We start from the raw sequence: 16,132 nt of genomic DNA, 5'->3' as shown, positions 1-16,132 counted from the left end.
CTCATATGTCTGGGCACTGCTGGGAGGCCTCTGCACCCACCCCTCATATGTCTGGGCACTGCTGGGAGTGACATGCACCCACCCCTCATATGTCTGGGCACTGCTGGGAGAGATATGCACCCACCCCTCATATGTCTGGGCACTGCTGGGAGGCCTCTGCACCCACCCCTCATATGTCTGGGCACTGCTGGGAGTGATATGCACCCACCCCTCATATGTCTGTGCACTGCTGGGAGGCCTCTGCACCCACCCCTCATATGTCTGGGCACTGCTGGGAGTGATATGCACCCACCCCTCATATGTCTGGGCACTGCTGGGAGGCCTCTGCACCCACCCCTCACATGTCTGGGCACTGCTGAGAGTGATATGCACCCACCCCTCTTATGTCTGGGCACTGCTTTGAGGCCTCTGCACCCACCCTTCATATGTCTGGGCACTGCTGGGAGTGATATGCACCCACCCCTCATATGTCTGGGCACTGCTGGGAGGCCTCTGCACCCACCCCTCATATGTCTGGGCACTGCTGGGACTGATATGCACCCACCCCTCATATGTCTGGGCACTGCTGGGAGGCCTCTGCACCCACCCCTCATATGTCTGGGCACTGCTGGGAGGCCTCTACACCCACCCCTCATGTGTCTGGGCACTGCTGGGAGTGATATGCACCCACCCCTCATATGTCTGGGCACTGCTGGGAGGCCTCTGCACCCACCCCTCATATGTCTGGGCACTGCTGGTAGTGATATGCACCCACCCCTCATATGTCTGGGCACTGCTGGGAGTGATATGCACCCACCCCTCATATGTCTGGGCACTGCTTGGAGGCCTCTGCACCAACCCCTCTGTTGGACCCGGCCTCGTGGCGTGGTCCGGAACCCTCCTACCCGACCCGACGGGGGCAGCCCCCACCCTTCGGGGTCCCGCCGGATTGTACTTTGCCGCCCGCGCCAGCCTACGCGACCCGCCTCACCCCGGCCTCAGCCCCAGCGAAGCCCCGACATCGAGGCACCAAGATCCGGCCAGGGGGTACCAAGTGGCCACTCCACTGATCCCGGAGGAGGGGAGTTTCGATGGGACCCCCAACCGTCCCTCAACGCCTGGTTTCAATCGCCCTCCGGCCCTCCTGGGCGCTGGCGCCTCTCCCGCTGGGTGTCTGGCCTCTCCCATCTCGGCCCCTCCGCCCCCCAGGCGCAAGGGTCCGGACATCAAAGGGGTCCAGACCTATATCTGGGGCAGCCTCCCGCCAGGACGGCAGTTGTATCCTGGAGTCAAGAGCCCTGCTGATCGGATCGCGGCTGACCCTACGTAGAAAAACTCATTACTTGGAACTGGAACATCGGAGCCCTGCTGACCTCGTCGCGGCTCGACCTCGCAGAAGTAAACCATCGGAGCCCTGCTGACCTCGTCGCGGCTCGACCTCGCAGAAGTGAACCATCGGAGCCCTGCTGACCTCGTCGCGGCTCGACCTCGCAGAAGTAAACCATCGGAGCCCTGCTGACCTCGTCGTGGCTCAGCCTCACCGCAGCAATCCCCCCGAACCGTACGGAACCCCCCAGCTCGAGGATTGAGAGCTAGGCGCAGGGTGTCCAGTACCAGGCTAAGACTGAGACTGTCTTGCTACCCCCTCCCAACCAGACTTTGAGACTCTCTTGGATCCCTCGATCCACCTGTAAATATTGCCACAGAAATCTGCCTTGCTTACCGATAAATACGTATAAGAATTGATACCCTGGTTGTGTCCCTTTGTAGTGGTGGGGTTGCTTGGCTGATACGAACCTAGGAGAAGGACCTCTCAGCGGCGCTTGGCTACTCGCCGATGGAACGGTGATCCTCGGGGTGGTCAGTCCGATACCATCGGCCACCCGGAGGGCGCCCTTCTAATATTGGTGGCAGCGGTGGGATCCGAGCCCGACGCAGTTCGTACAGCGAGTAACTCACCCACTACCTACCTAGACACAGGGTAACCATGAACGACCAGCAGACCACCCCTACCGCGGTGTTCCGACAAGAACGGTTGGAGGAATATACACATAAGGAACTAAAACAGTTTTGTAAAGACAAAGGCATCGCGACCACTGGATTAAACACAAAAGAGGACCTGCAAAAAGCCCTAAAGACCTGGGTAGAGTCCGAAGCGGCCTCCCCCCAAACCGAAAAAAACCCGGTGCCAAACGTACCCCGGCAACCAACCGCAGCCCCGGCAGAGGGGAGAACAACCAGCACGGAGACCGGCCTCTCCCCGGAGGAGATACGAGAATGGGAGAGGGCCAGGACCCACGAGTTAGAGCTCGCCCGGCTCCGCCTGGACGGCGAACTCCTACTAGCCGAAAAGAAGTTGGCCCTAGAGCAACTGCGGTTGCAAGACGAAATAGAGGAGAAAAAGCAGCACCGAGAACTGGAAGAGAGGAGGCTAACCCTCGAGCATGAGCGGGGGCTTAAGGAACTTGAAATCAAGTCCAGAAATGGAGAGACCGGCACCCCCGGAAAAAGAGACACCCCCCCCGCCGGTCGAGGCGAAAGTACATATCCCCAAGGATGTCGTCAAAGAGTACTACAAGAACGACGACATCCAACAATGGTTTAAGGCCTACGAGGTAGCCATGACCGCCCATCGGGTGCCCCGGAAGGACTGGGGTGCCGGCCTATGGGGACGGTTCCTCAGCGAAGGTAGAGACACCCTGCTACAGCTCCCCGACGCAGTGATGACCTCCTATGACCATATGAAGGAGGCCCTGCTCACCCGCTATGGGCTCACCCCAGAGATGTACCGCCAACGCTTCCGGGACTGCAAGAAGCTCCCCGGTACCACCTGGGTGGAATACGTAGACTTTTTTAGCAGAGCCCTGGAAAGTTGGATCAAGGGCAGCAAGGCCACCTCCTACGAACAACTGTTCGACCTCATTGTATGGGAGCACCTCTCCAACAACTGCTTCATCGAGCTGAGACAGCACCTCCTCGACAGCAAGCTGACCGAGCCGCGGAAGCTCGCCGCCGAGGCCGATCGATGGGTAAACACCCGGGTCCCAAGAAACTCGATGGGGGAGTACCAACGGAACCCCACGGGGCCCCCCCGCCAGCAGGGTGGAGGAGGAGGAGGATCGAACAGGAACAGAGACTTTCCAGCGGGGCCACCCCGGAGTCCTCCCCGGGGACCGCCCTCCAACCGCACGTCCCTGTCCCTCGCACGAAGAGGGGCCCCTCCAGCCCGACCAGGGCCTCGACCGACGGTAACGTGCTACAACTGCCAACAACCCGGGCACTATGCCAGTGACCCTACCTGCCCCATGAACCGACGGGCGGGGACCACCGGGCCACCCCCTGCCAGTTGGCGGCCGCTGCCCTGGGGGAAGGGGGAGAAGAGGAAGAAAACTACGACGCTGGACCAACCGAGTGGGAACCCGCCGCCATGACATTAGTCTGCCTGGGCAGTCGGGAGATGGTACCCCGGGCTTTCATCCCGAGCAACACCCAGAAGTACCAACAGTGGGTCACCATTAATGGACGCCGGGCCGAAGCCCTCCGAGACACCGGAGCCAGCGTGACAGCCGTCCGCTGCCACTTGGTGACCCCCGAACAGATCTTGCCTAACGTACTGTGCCCCGTCCGGTCGGCAGACAACACTGAGAGCTTGTACCAGATGGCCCGGATTCCCTTCGAGTGTGGGGGAGTGTCGGGCATGCTGAAGGTCACCGTCCGCGACGACGCCCCCGTGGACTGCCTCCTCGGGAACGGCCTGGAAAGTTCCCCCTGGGCCCACGTTGAGCGCCGAGAGCATCTGGGGATGCTGGGACTGCCCGAATGGGTCTGCACAACCACCCGGTCCACGACCGCCCGGGCCATCCAACCGAGCGTCGAGGCTCCCCCCGAAGAGCAGGAATGGCCCGAACCACCAGCCCCCTCCGTCGAAGAAGAAGTCGACACCGAGGCCGGGCTGCCAGAACTCGCCCCGGACGAGGTCACCGCGCTCGGCGACCTCCCCGAACTCGCTCAATGGCTCCAAGAAGGTGGCCACACACGGGAGCAGTTCCGCCAAGAACAAAAGACCTGCTCCTCCCTCGAAGGGACCCGACAGCAAGCAGCCGCCCAGGCCGCCGGAGACCAGGCGGGGACCCACTGGGTCTATTGGGACAATGACCTCCTCTACAGCGAGCAGAAGACCGCAGAATTGGGGGCCAGCCACGTGCTGGTGGTCCCCCTCAGGTTCCGGGACTTCCTACTCAATCTGGCGCATGATGTGCCCCTCGCCGGGCACCTGGGGCAGGACAAAACATACAGCCGCCTGGTGACCCACTTCTACTGGCCCCGAATGCGGAAGGACGTGGACAATCATTGCCGGACCTGCCCGACCTGCCAAGCCAGCGGGAAGAGCGGGGGAAGGGTCAAAGCCCCTCTCCAGCCCTTCCCAGTAGTCAACACCCCGTTCGAGCGAGTGGGGATCGACATCGTGGGGCCCCTGGACCCCCGAACCTCCCAGGGGCATCGCTTCATCCTCGTCCTGGTCGACCATGCCACTCGATACCCCGAGGCCATCCCTCTCCGGACAGTGATGGCCCCCATGGTGGGCCGGGCCTTGATGGGAATCTTCTCCCGAGTAGGGTTCCCCCGGGAGGTTGTGAGCGACCGAGGCACCAACTTTATCTCGAAGTATATGCGGTCCCTGTGGCAACAGTGCGGGGTCACCTACAAATTCACCACCCCATACCACCCCCAGGGGAACGGTCTAGTCGAACGATTTAACCGGACATTGAAAGGGATGATCAAAGGTCTGGAGGAGCCCCTGAGACGCAAGTGGGACGTCCTGCTGCCCTGCCTCCTGTTTGCCTATCGGGAGGTCCCGCAAAAATCTCTGGGGTTCAGCCCCTTCGAACTCTTGTACGGACACCCTGTCCGAGGCCCTCTCAGCCTGGTCAAGGAAGGCTGGGAGACCACCATCGAAGATGCTCCCCCGGACGTCTACCGGTACCTCCTGACCCTGCGAAACCAGACATGGAAATTCAGGGAACTGGCCGAAGCCAACCTCGAGGCCAGCCAGGAGGAGATGAAACGCTGGTATGACCAGAACGCCTCCTCCATCGAGTTCGAGCCCGGCCAGCAGGTCTGGGTCATGTCGCCTGTCGACCCCTGTGCCCTCCAAGACAAGTGGACTGGGCCCTTCAAGGTGGTCGAGAAGAAGAGCCCCGTCACCTACCTGGTCGACCTAGAATCCCCCAGGAACCCTCTCCGGGTCCTCCACGCCAACAGACTCAAACCCCACTTTGCCCGAACCAAACTTAGTCTGTTGATAGCTACGGACGATGGGGCCGAGGACGACTCCGAACCCCTACCCGACCTCCTGAAAACCTCCGAAAAGGACGGCTCCGTGGAAGGAGTCATCCTCTCCGCCACCCTGACCCCCGATCAGCGCCGAGACTGTCAAGGACTGCTGCACCGCTTCGCTGCTCTCTTCTCCCTCACTCCCGGAGTCACCCGATGGTGCGTCCACGACGTCGACACCGGGGACAGCCCCCCTGTGCGACACCGAGCCTACCGGGTCCCCGAGCGAGTGCGGGCCTGCATCCATGCCGAGGTCACCAAGATGTTGGCCCTGAGGGTCATCGAGCCCACCGACAGCCCCTGGGCCAGCCCGGTGGTCCTGGTGCCGAAAGCTGCCGCCCCCGGCACCACCCCAGAGCTCCGGTTTTGTGTGGACTATCGGGGATTGAATGCCATCACCAAAACCGATGCCCATCCCATTCCTCGGGCAGATGAACTGATCGACCGCCTGGCAGCCCGCTACCTTAGCACCTTCGACCTCACCGCCGGAAACTGGCAGATCGGGCTCACCCCCAGCGCCCAGGAGCGTTCCGCTTTCTCCACCCCCGATGGCCATTACCACTTCTGCGTGATGCCCTTTGGCATGAAAAATGCCCCGGCGACCTTCCAGAGGCTAGTAAATAAGGTACTGGCCGGCCTAGAAGCGATCAGCGCCGCCTACCTGGACGATATTGCGGTGTTCAGCAGCCACTGGGCCGAGCACCTGAGGCACCTCGGGGAGGTCCTGACCGCCCTCCAAAGGGCCGGACTTACCATAAAAGCCAGCAAGTGTCAGATAGGCCAAGGGTCAGTGACCTATCTGGGACATCAGGTGGGCAGCGGCCATGTGGCTCCCCTCCAGCCAAAGATCGACGCCATCGTGGCCTGGGAGCCCCCAACCACTCAAACAGCTGTGAGGGCCTTCCTGGGACTCACGGGCTATTACCGGCAGTTCATTCAGAACTATGGAAGCATTGTGGGCCCCCTCACGGAGCTCACATCAAAGAAGCAGCCCAAGAAGGTGCACTGGACGCCCCGCTGTCAGGCGGCCTTCGAGACCCTCAAGACAGCAATGTGTACCGCTCCCGTGCTGCAGGCCCCCGACTACAGCAAGGAGTTTGTAGTGCAGACGGATGCCTCAGAGTACGGAATCGGGGCCGTCTTGTCCCAGGTAAACCCTGAGGGGGTTGACCAGCCGGTGGCTTTCATCAGCCGGCGCCTGCTGCCCAGGGAGCAGAGATGGAGCACCATCGAACGGGAGGCCTTCGCCGTGGTGTGGGCCCTCAAGAAGCTCCGGCCCTACCTCTTTGGCACCCACTTTCGGGTCCAAACCGACCACCGACCCTTGCGGTGGTTGATGCAGATGAGAGGCGAGAACCCGAAGTTGTTGCGATGGTCTATCTCTCTGCAGGGGATGGACTTCACTGTAGATCATCGGCCCGGCAACGACCACGCCAACGCAGACGGCCTGTCCTGCTTCTTCCGCCTCGGCGTGGAGAACCCCCAAGACGATGGGTGACTCTCCTTGCCTTCAGCTGGGGGGACGCCTGTTGGACCCGGCCTCGAGGCGTGGTCCCGAACCCTCCTACCCGACCCAACGGGGGCAGCCCCCACCCTTCGGGGTCCCGCCGGATTGTACATTGCCGCCCGCGCCAGCCGACGCGACCCGGCTCGCCCCGGCCTCAGCCCCAGCGAAGCCCCGACATCGAGGCACCAAGATCCGGCCAGGGGGTACCAAGTGGCCACTCCACCGATCCTGGAGGAGGGGAGTTTCGATGGGACCCCCGCCGTCCCTCAACGCCTGGTTTCAATCGCCCTCCGGCCCTCCTGGGCGCTGGCGCCTCTCCCGCTGGGTGTCTGGCCTCTCCCATCTCGGCCCCTCCGCCCCCCAGGCGCAAGGGTCCGGACATCACAGGGGTCCAGACCTATATCTGGGGCAGCCTCCCGCCAGGACGGCAGTTGTATCCTGGAGTCAAGAGCCTTGCTGATCGGATCGCGGCTGACCCTACGGAGAAAGACTCATTACTTGGAACTGGAACATCGGAGCCCTGCTGACCTCGTCGCGGCTCGATCTCGCAGAAGTAAACAATCGGAGCCCTGCTGACTTCTTCGCGGCTCGACCTCGCAGAAGTGAACCATCGGAGCCCTGCTGACCTCGTCGCGGCTCGACCTCGCAGAAGTAAACCATCGGAGCCCTGCTGACCTCGTCGCGGCTCAGCCTCACCGCAGCAATCACCCGAACCGTACGGAACCCCCCGGCTCGAGGATTGAGAGCTAGGCGCAGGGTGTCCAGTACCAGGCTAAGACTGAGACTGTCTTGCTACCCCCTCCCAACCAGACTTTGAGACTCTCTTGGATCCCTCGATCCACCTGTAAATATTGCCACAGAAATCTGCCTTGCTTACCGATAAAAACGTATAAGAATTGATACCCTGGTTGTGTCCCTTTGTGGTGGTGGGGTTGCTTGGCTGATACGAACCTAGGAGAAGGACCTCACCCAGGAGGCTTCTCAGCGGTGCTCGGCTACTCGCCCACGGAACGGTGATCCTCGGGGTGGTCAGTCCGATACCATCGGGCACTCGGAGGGCGCCCTTCTAACACCCTCATATATCTGGGCACTGCTGGGAGTGATATGCACCCACCCCTCATATGTCTGGGCACTGCTGGGAGTGACATGCACCCACCCCTCATATGTCTGGGCACTGCTTGGAGTGATATGCACCCACCCCTCATATGTCTGGGCACTGCTGGGAGGCTCTGCACCCACCCCTCATATGTCTGGGCACTGCTGGGAGGCCTCTGCACCCACCCCTCATATGTCTGGGCACTGCTGGGAGGCCTTTGCACCCACCCCTCATATGTCTGGGCACTGCTGGGAGGCCTCTGAACCCACCCCTCATATGTCTGGGCACTGCTGGGAGGACTCTGCACCCACCCCTCATATGTCTGGGCACTGCTGGTAGGCCTCTGCACCCACCCCTCATATGTCTGCGCACTACTGGGAGTGATATGCACCCACCCCTCATATGTCTGGGCACTGCTGGGAGGCCTCTGCACCCACCCCTCATATGTCTGGGCACTGCTGGGAGTGATATGCACCCACCCCTCATATGTCTGGGCACTGCTGGGAGGCCTCTGCACCCACCCCTCATATGTCTGGGCACTGCTGGGAGTGATATGCACACACCCCTCATATGTCTGGGCACTGCTGGGAGGCCTCTGCACCCACCCCTCATATGTCTGGGCACTGCTGGGAGTGATATGCACCCACCCGTCATATTTCTGGGCACTGCTGGGAGGCCTCTGCACCCACCTCTCATGTCTGGGCACTGCTGGGAGGCCTCTGCACCCACCCCTCATATATCTGGGCATGGCTGGGAGGCCTCTGCACCCACCCCTCATATGTCTGGGCACTGCTGGGAGTGATATGCACCCACCCCTCATATGCCTGGGCACTGCTGGGAGGCCTCTGCACCCACCCCTCATATGTCTGGGCACTGCTGGGAGTGATATGCACCCACCCCTCATATGTCTGGGCACTGCTGGGAGGCCTCTGCATCCACCCCTCATATGTCTGGGCACCGCTGGGAGTGATATGCACCCACCCCTCATATGTCTGGGCACTGCTGGGAGGCCTCTGCACCCACCCCTCATATGTCTATGTCTGGGTACTGCTGGGAGTGATATGCACCCACCCCTCATATGTCTGGGCACTGCTGGGAGGCCTCTACACCCACCCCTCATATGTCTGGGCACTGCTGGGAGGCCTCTGCACCCACCCCTCATATGTCTGGGCACTGCTGGGAATGATATGCACCCACCCCTCATATGTCTGGGCATTGCTGGGAGTGATATGCACCCAACCCTCATATGTCTGGGCACTGCTGGGAGGCCTCTGCACCCACCCCTCCTATGTCTGGGCACTGCTGGGAGTGATATGCACCCACCCCTCATATGTCTTGGCACTGCTGGGAGGCCTCTGCACCCACCCCTCATATGTCTGGGCACTGCTGGGAGACCTCTGCACCCACCCCTCATATGTCTGGGCATTGTTGTGGTGATGGAGGGGTATGCGCCGTACCCACGCCCTCAGAGCATGGGTACGGCGCGTACCCCTCTATCACCACTCCAATGGTGGTACGGGCCGTACCCACGCTCTGAGTGCGTGGGTACGGCGCGTACCCCTCCATCACCACTCCAACGGTGGTACGGGCCGTACCCACGCTCTGAGGGCGTGGGTACAGCGCGTACCCCTCCATCACCACTCCAACGGTGGTACGGGCCGTACCCACTCTCTGAGGGCGTGGGTACGGCGCGTACCCCTCCATCACCACTCCAATGGTGGTACGGACCGTACCCACGCTCTTATGGCGTGGGTACGGCACGTACCCCTCCATCACCACTCCAATGGTGGTAAGAGCCGTACCCACGCTGTGGGGGCGTGGGTACGGCCCGTACCACGATTGTTGTGGTGATGGAGTTGTATGCACCGTACCCATGCTGTGGGGGCGTGGGTACGGCCCGTACCTCCATTGGAGTGGTGATGGAGGTGTACGCACCGTACCCTCGCTGTGGGGACGTGGGTACGGCCCGTACCACCATTGGAGTGGTAATGGAGGTGTACGTGCCGTACCCACGCTGTGGGCGCGTGGGTACTGCCCGTAGCACCATTGTTGTGGTGATGGAGGGGTATGCAACGTACCCACGCCCTCAGAGCGTGGGTACGGCCCGTACCCCTCCATCACCACTCCAATGGTGGTACGGGCCGTACCCACGCTCTGAGGGCATGGGTACGGCGCGTACCCCTCCATCACCACTCCAATGGTGGTATGAGCCGTACCCACGCTGTGTGGGCACCCGAATACTATTGAAAATACTGGAAAGCTAGGCAGAAGAATATGAGCTGCTCCCCTATTCCAAACTGGCTTCCCCGCAGGAGCTTTCACTACCGACAATATTACAGCATTATCCACACTCTGCCATCAAATTACCCAACAGAAGCAACCCCCACTGTTCTGCGGGTTTATCGATCTTCTCACGGCATTTCATCGATAGACACACCCTCTGGAAGAAAAAAGCTAGCTGTGAAATTGCATCCCCTCTCCTGACGGCCATAGTCTCCCTCTATTCTGACACCTCAGTGTGAGTGAGAACAGGCCCTATATCCTTATCTGCCAAAATGTGCACCACTGAGGGTCTGAAACAAGGCTGCGTGTTGACACCCCTACTTTTAAACGTGTACACATCAGATCTGGGTAAAGCTCTGGTGAATAGCTGTCTGGTTCCGCCCGCATAGGCCACCGCACCCTTCACATTCTTCAATTTGCAGATGACATAGTCGTCATGAACCACACCAAAGTGGGGCTCCAATGTGCCTTGAACAGCTTACACAATTACAGTGCAAAAAATTTTCTCACCCTCAATCCCAGCAAGAACAAAATCATTGTATTCGACAGGCACAAGTTTAAAAAACTAGTTGTATGCATTATGGGCCCAATGTCCATCTCGTCAGCTCTAAAGTACAAATACCTGGTGGGTCTGGTTCACAGAATCCGCCCAATCATCTGTTCACTAAAATGACCTGGGGGAGAAAGCTAAGTCCATAACCTATGGTTTAATACAACTTAACAACAACCTACAAAGTCTGTTAGAAGAGGAAATAAGGAAAGTCATTCAAGCATCCCTTCTCCGGGCACTTTCCTACGGACATCAAGAGTTCCTGGGAGCCTGCTCTGAAAACCTGGAGCAGGTTCAGTGTGTGGGATACAAAAAGATTCTCCGATTACCAAAACATCTGCTTAGGGCCAGACTCAGGCTGGAATTTGGACTGGTCAAATATGCACTAACCACCGCGGCCGAGTTTTTAAATACCACATTTGTATTCTGAAATCACCTGAAAAATCTCTAGATATCCCCCTCAGAGTCATATTTGAAAAAAAATGTTACCCGTGGAACACCCAATTTAAGAAAGCACTTGAAGATAAATCATTCTGCACTTGTCCTTCCTTGTATTTCCTATGCAACCTGGAAAAAGGCCATTAGCAGACAAGTGCAATTAGCCTCCTTTCAGCAAGACCAGGCCTCATTAAAAATGTCTTCTTTCCTGTCACAATTAAATACCTCATATCTGGTAACCAAACCGCAACCTTACCTCTCAGCTTCTCTCAATCCTACAATCAGAAGAGATGTTGGACAGGCCACACGAAGGGCTTGCTCCCTCCCCGCACGACAGGGCCCGAGCTCCGGCCCACCAGGCATAACCCACGAAAAGCACCTGTACCCCGTCTCCCGACGGATCTTCTGCCCTCGGGCCTCTACTCATCCCGGGGCCCAGCCCCACCGGCTCCCCCGGCCGGTTCAAGCCGCCATCTTGGGCCCTGCACCACGAGGCCGCGTGGCCTCGGCCCGACCCTAACCCCGGGCCTGGCCGGCCCCGACATCCCGGCACCACCCTCCACCCAGGAGGTGAGCGGACCACTTGGCAGGTCAATGGGAGAACGAAGTGTCAAGAGCTCTTCCCCCCGCCAGGTGCCGATCGCCTCCAGCTCCCCCCAGGCGCTGGCTCCACCCCCGGCTGGGCGTCTGGACACCTTCATCCCGGGCCCTCCGACCTCCAAGTGCGAGGGTCCGGACATCAAAGGGCGCCTGCCCTATAACTGGGGCAACTCCGGAGCAGGAAGGCAGTTGTATCCTGGAGTCGAGAGACACCGAGAGAACTCAGCCTCGACGGACTACTGGCGCTGCCGTAGCCCGCTCTTGTGAACCATCGTCCTGCCTGCTGGCGCTGCCGCGGCCTTCTGCAACCTCCATCCTCGTCGGGACCTGCTGGCGCTGCCGCGGCCCGTTGTAACGACCATCCTCGTCGGGACCTGCTGGCGCTGCCGCGGCCCGTTGTAACGACCATCCTCACCGGGACCTGCTGGCGCTGCCGCGGACCGTACATCGACCATCTTTCCGGGACCTGCTGGCGCTGCCGCGGACCGTGTACCGACCATCTCAACCGGGACCTGCTGGCGCTGCCGCGGCCCGTACCAACTAAGCCACCAAGCTCGAGGATTGTGAGCTAGTCATCATCTCATCCGAACTACCTGACTGGTAGACAGACTGTCCCGCTACCCCTTACCCTGCTTTGAGAGACTTGAATTGAGGGGACCCCTGAGTCCAGACCTCCTTGTACCATTCAACCGTACCTTAAGAAGTGCTTATAAAGGACACTGAACCGTATCCGTGTGTGGTATCTGTCTGTGGGGGGGAAGTTACTTGTCTGTACGATCACTGGAGACGGCTCTCCCCGGAGACCTCTCCTCCTGTCCCCGGCCGACCCTCCCGGTCCATCTACCCTTTCTAACAAGAGAGATAATGTACTTGCGACTGGGAGTACACTATGCAATTTATGGTAATTTCCCACAAAAACAGTAACCAGATTTCCTAAAACACATAAAGAGATATTGAGCCTTGTAGATCAATTAAGCCCTAGCGAAGATAAAGATGCAGGATGGTGAATAGTGGGGTCACAGAGACACCAGGGATGGCTCTCAACCATTTACATGGCCGCCTTAAGCGATAGTGTGCTTCACTATTTGAAATGTAGGGGCATGTCCCTGGAGGAAACTGTGGGGGACTAGATATTTTCAAAGTTTTCCGATCTTCCGTGTCACCAAATCAATATCTTTAGCTGCCACATCAAAAGCTCTAAGGCTGGAACTGATATTTTTGGCGGGTTTGACGCAGGAGCATTGGAGGAGGAGGGGCTATAACTTCTAGACATTACTGACACAGTGTTAAGAATCGTGGCACCGACAGTGGAGGGTCACCAAGAAAAGTATTGCTTCTATAAGATTTGTAGAAGTCATAGTTTGTGGGGTGATTGAAATGTGCTATTGTTGGTGGGAGTGCATCCCTTGATCCCAAAACAATTTCAGATAACCATATTCCTGGAGTCATGCACTATTAGGAACTTGAAATGAAGGGCTGTGAAAGAACAGGCAGTCAAGAAAGTGGATGCAAATCTTCCAAGTCAGCGGAGGGTGAAGTTGTGACAGAAACAAGCATTAAGAAAATAGAGGGAATGGCAGGTGGGCCTGTGGAGACTGCAGAAGCAGAACAGTAGACGTTTCTTTCAGCACAGGAACCAGTGGAAGACCGATTCAAGAACAGGATGAGGTGGGTTAGCACTTCCAGGTTCTCTTAAGGAGAGTCAGCAAAATAGAACTAGCCTCATGATCTTTTCCATCACAAGGCTCTTCATGGGTTTTTATGCCTTTTCTCTGCACATTTATTTTGTTACCCTTTCCTCTCCCCATTTGTCCCTCTCATTTCCTGATAACTGGAAGACTTGTGCCTTCTTATATCATTATTGATACTGTAGACATTCTGCACATGTGTCTCCTTCTAGTGCTAAAGAATCTGGGGAGGGTTTCTGGAACTCTCTGAGGTCATCTTCCTTCACCTGACCATCAGATAGGCAAATGATTCACAAAGGTAAACTTGTACTTTTGTGTAAGTTTACAATTGCTTGGTATTCACAAATGGATTTACGAGTAGTATCTTTATTAGTGAAAGCACTTAAAAGCATAGGTCTTTTTATATCAGGAGACTCCGGACTCGTATAGATACTACTCATAAGTCAATTAATCAGTCAATCAAATGACACTTGATAAAGTGCACAGCTGCTTTAACAGATGCGTCCCAGTGCTCTAGCAGACATTATTAGACAAGCCAGAACAACGGGGGACTATACGAGGTCAAATATAATTGACGATGGACTACAAATCATAGACCAGAACAAAGCCTGCTTACTCATCTTGCTCGACCCTTCCTCGGCCTTTGATACCGTCAAACACGACAACCTGCTAGACCTTCTGCAACACAGAATGGGACTATCTGGATCAGTTCTAAACTGGTTTACTTCGTTCCTCCAAAACAGATTGCAATGATTCAAGGTCAACCGCTCCCTATCCCAACCCGTCCCAGTCACTTTAGGAGTCCCACGCGGATCTTCCCTATTTCCTACACTGTTCAATCTATTCATGAAACCACTCACTGAAATTCTATACTCGTCTAAGGTACAATATCACTGTACGCAGATGACACACAAGTATACCTAGAGATCCATTCTCTAGAAGACACAAATCGCTCAACACAACTCTCGGAAAAAGTCAGACCTGGCTGGTGGAAAGCCACCTAAAACTGAATACCCTCAAAACTGAATTACTCCTAATCGCTCCTCCCGCCCAAGTAGCCATAATGCAAGACTGGATCAAACACCTAACAGCACCCAACTGCCAACCTCTTATCGTTGACTCAGCAAAATACTTTGAGGAAACTGAAACCTTTCCTGCATAAAAAGAACTTCAATCTGGCAGTACAAGCTCTAGTCATCCCAAGAGTGGAATATGGGAGTGTCTCTCTCTGCGGCCTTCCCAGATCTTCAACGGCCCCTCTAAGAGCCTCAATCAACGCCGCAGCAAGACTTATTACTGCCTCCAAAAGAAGCTCCCACATATCCCCGGACCTGAGATCCCTTAATTGGCTACCTTTTGAAGCCAGAATTTAACTAAAAATAGCACGTATGACGCATAAAGCCATTCATCACAACGTACTGAGCTATCTGGCACAGAAACTGGCGCCCTTATGTGGGAACAGATTTTCCAGAAGTGAAAAAAACCTCTTACTGAAACCATAAAGATTCAATAAGAAGAAAACATACAACCAAACCTTTTCAGGAATGGCGCCGAGAATTTGGAATGCTTTGCCCCCAGATAGTATCTTAATCCCTCTATGTTAGACCCGGCCCTCGTAACATAGCTAGACCTGACCCCTGCACCTCACACCAGCCCCCAAACCCACGGCCTAGCCAATCCTCCCCACCAGAACTCACACGCACCCAACCCGGACTTCCCCGTCCATGGCCTTCCTCCCTTCGGCCACACCGGGCCCGCGTGCCCACTTCATGCACCAAGATGGCCGCCCGGCCCCAGCGCGACCCTGGCCTAGAGGCGCCACTCCGGCTGGAGGACATCGCGCTCCCCTTGGGATGAGAGAGGGAGGAGCAGTTTCTATCACACCTCTGCGCTTCCCTGGGACGGTGGGTTTCGATCGACCTGCCGGCCTCCCCGAGGGCTGGCTCCACGCCTGCTGGGTGTCTGGGACTCCTCCCGACCCGGCCCTGGAAGGATCAAAAGACAATGGCAGGAAACCCCAACAAGCAACCCCCTAGGTGACAAGACCCCTGCCTGCACAGACTCCGGACATCAAAGAGGAGTCGCCCTATAACAAGGGGGGCTCGGGGACTGTCCGGCAGATTCGCCTTGGAACACCTGAGCCCTGCTGAGTGACTCGCGGCTCCCTGAAGATCGTAAGACCTCCGAACTGGTACCTGAGCCCTGCTGAGTGACTCGCGGCTCCCTGAAGATCGTAAGACCTCCGAACTTGTGCTTGAGCCCTGCTGAGTGACTCGCGGCTCCCTGAAGATCGTAAGACCTCCGAACTTGTGCTTGGGCCCTGCTGAGTGACTCGCGGCTCCCCGTAGATCGTAAGACCACCGAACTTGTATCCGAGCCTTGCTGGGTGACTCGCGGCTCCTGCAGACTCTCTTGGTCCCGCCGGACCCCACGACGACAAGCGTATCCCCCAGCTCGAGGATTGTGAGCTGTGCGCCGGGTACGCTCCTGCATTTGATCCATATCCCCAAAGACTGTCCCGCTACCTCCTACCCCCCTCCAAGACTCTGGGAGCCCACGCTCTGCTTGTATATATTTGCCGTGCGGATCATAAAGATCCTTCTACTCTAACTTGATAAAGATTTGCTCGTAAGAACCCCTCGTGTGGTGTCCCTCTG

Source organism: Triturus cristatus, chromosome 6 (assembly GCF_964204655.1).
Source record: "Triturus cristatus chromosome 6, aTriCri1.1, whole genome shotgun sequence".
Taxonomy (NCBI): domain Eukaryota; kingdom Metazoa; phylum Chordata; class Amphibia; order Caudata; family Salamandridae; genus Triturus; species Triturus cristatus.
Note: the sequence above shows the minus strand (reverse complement) of the source record.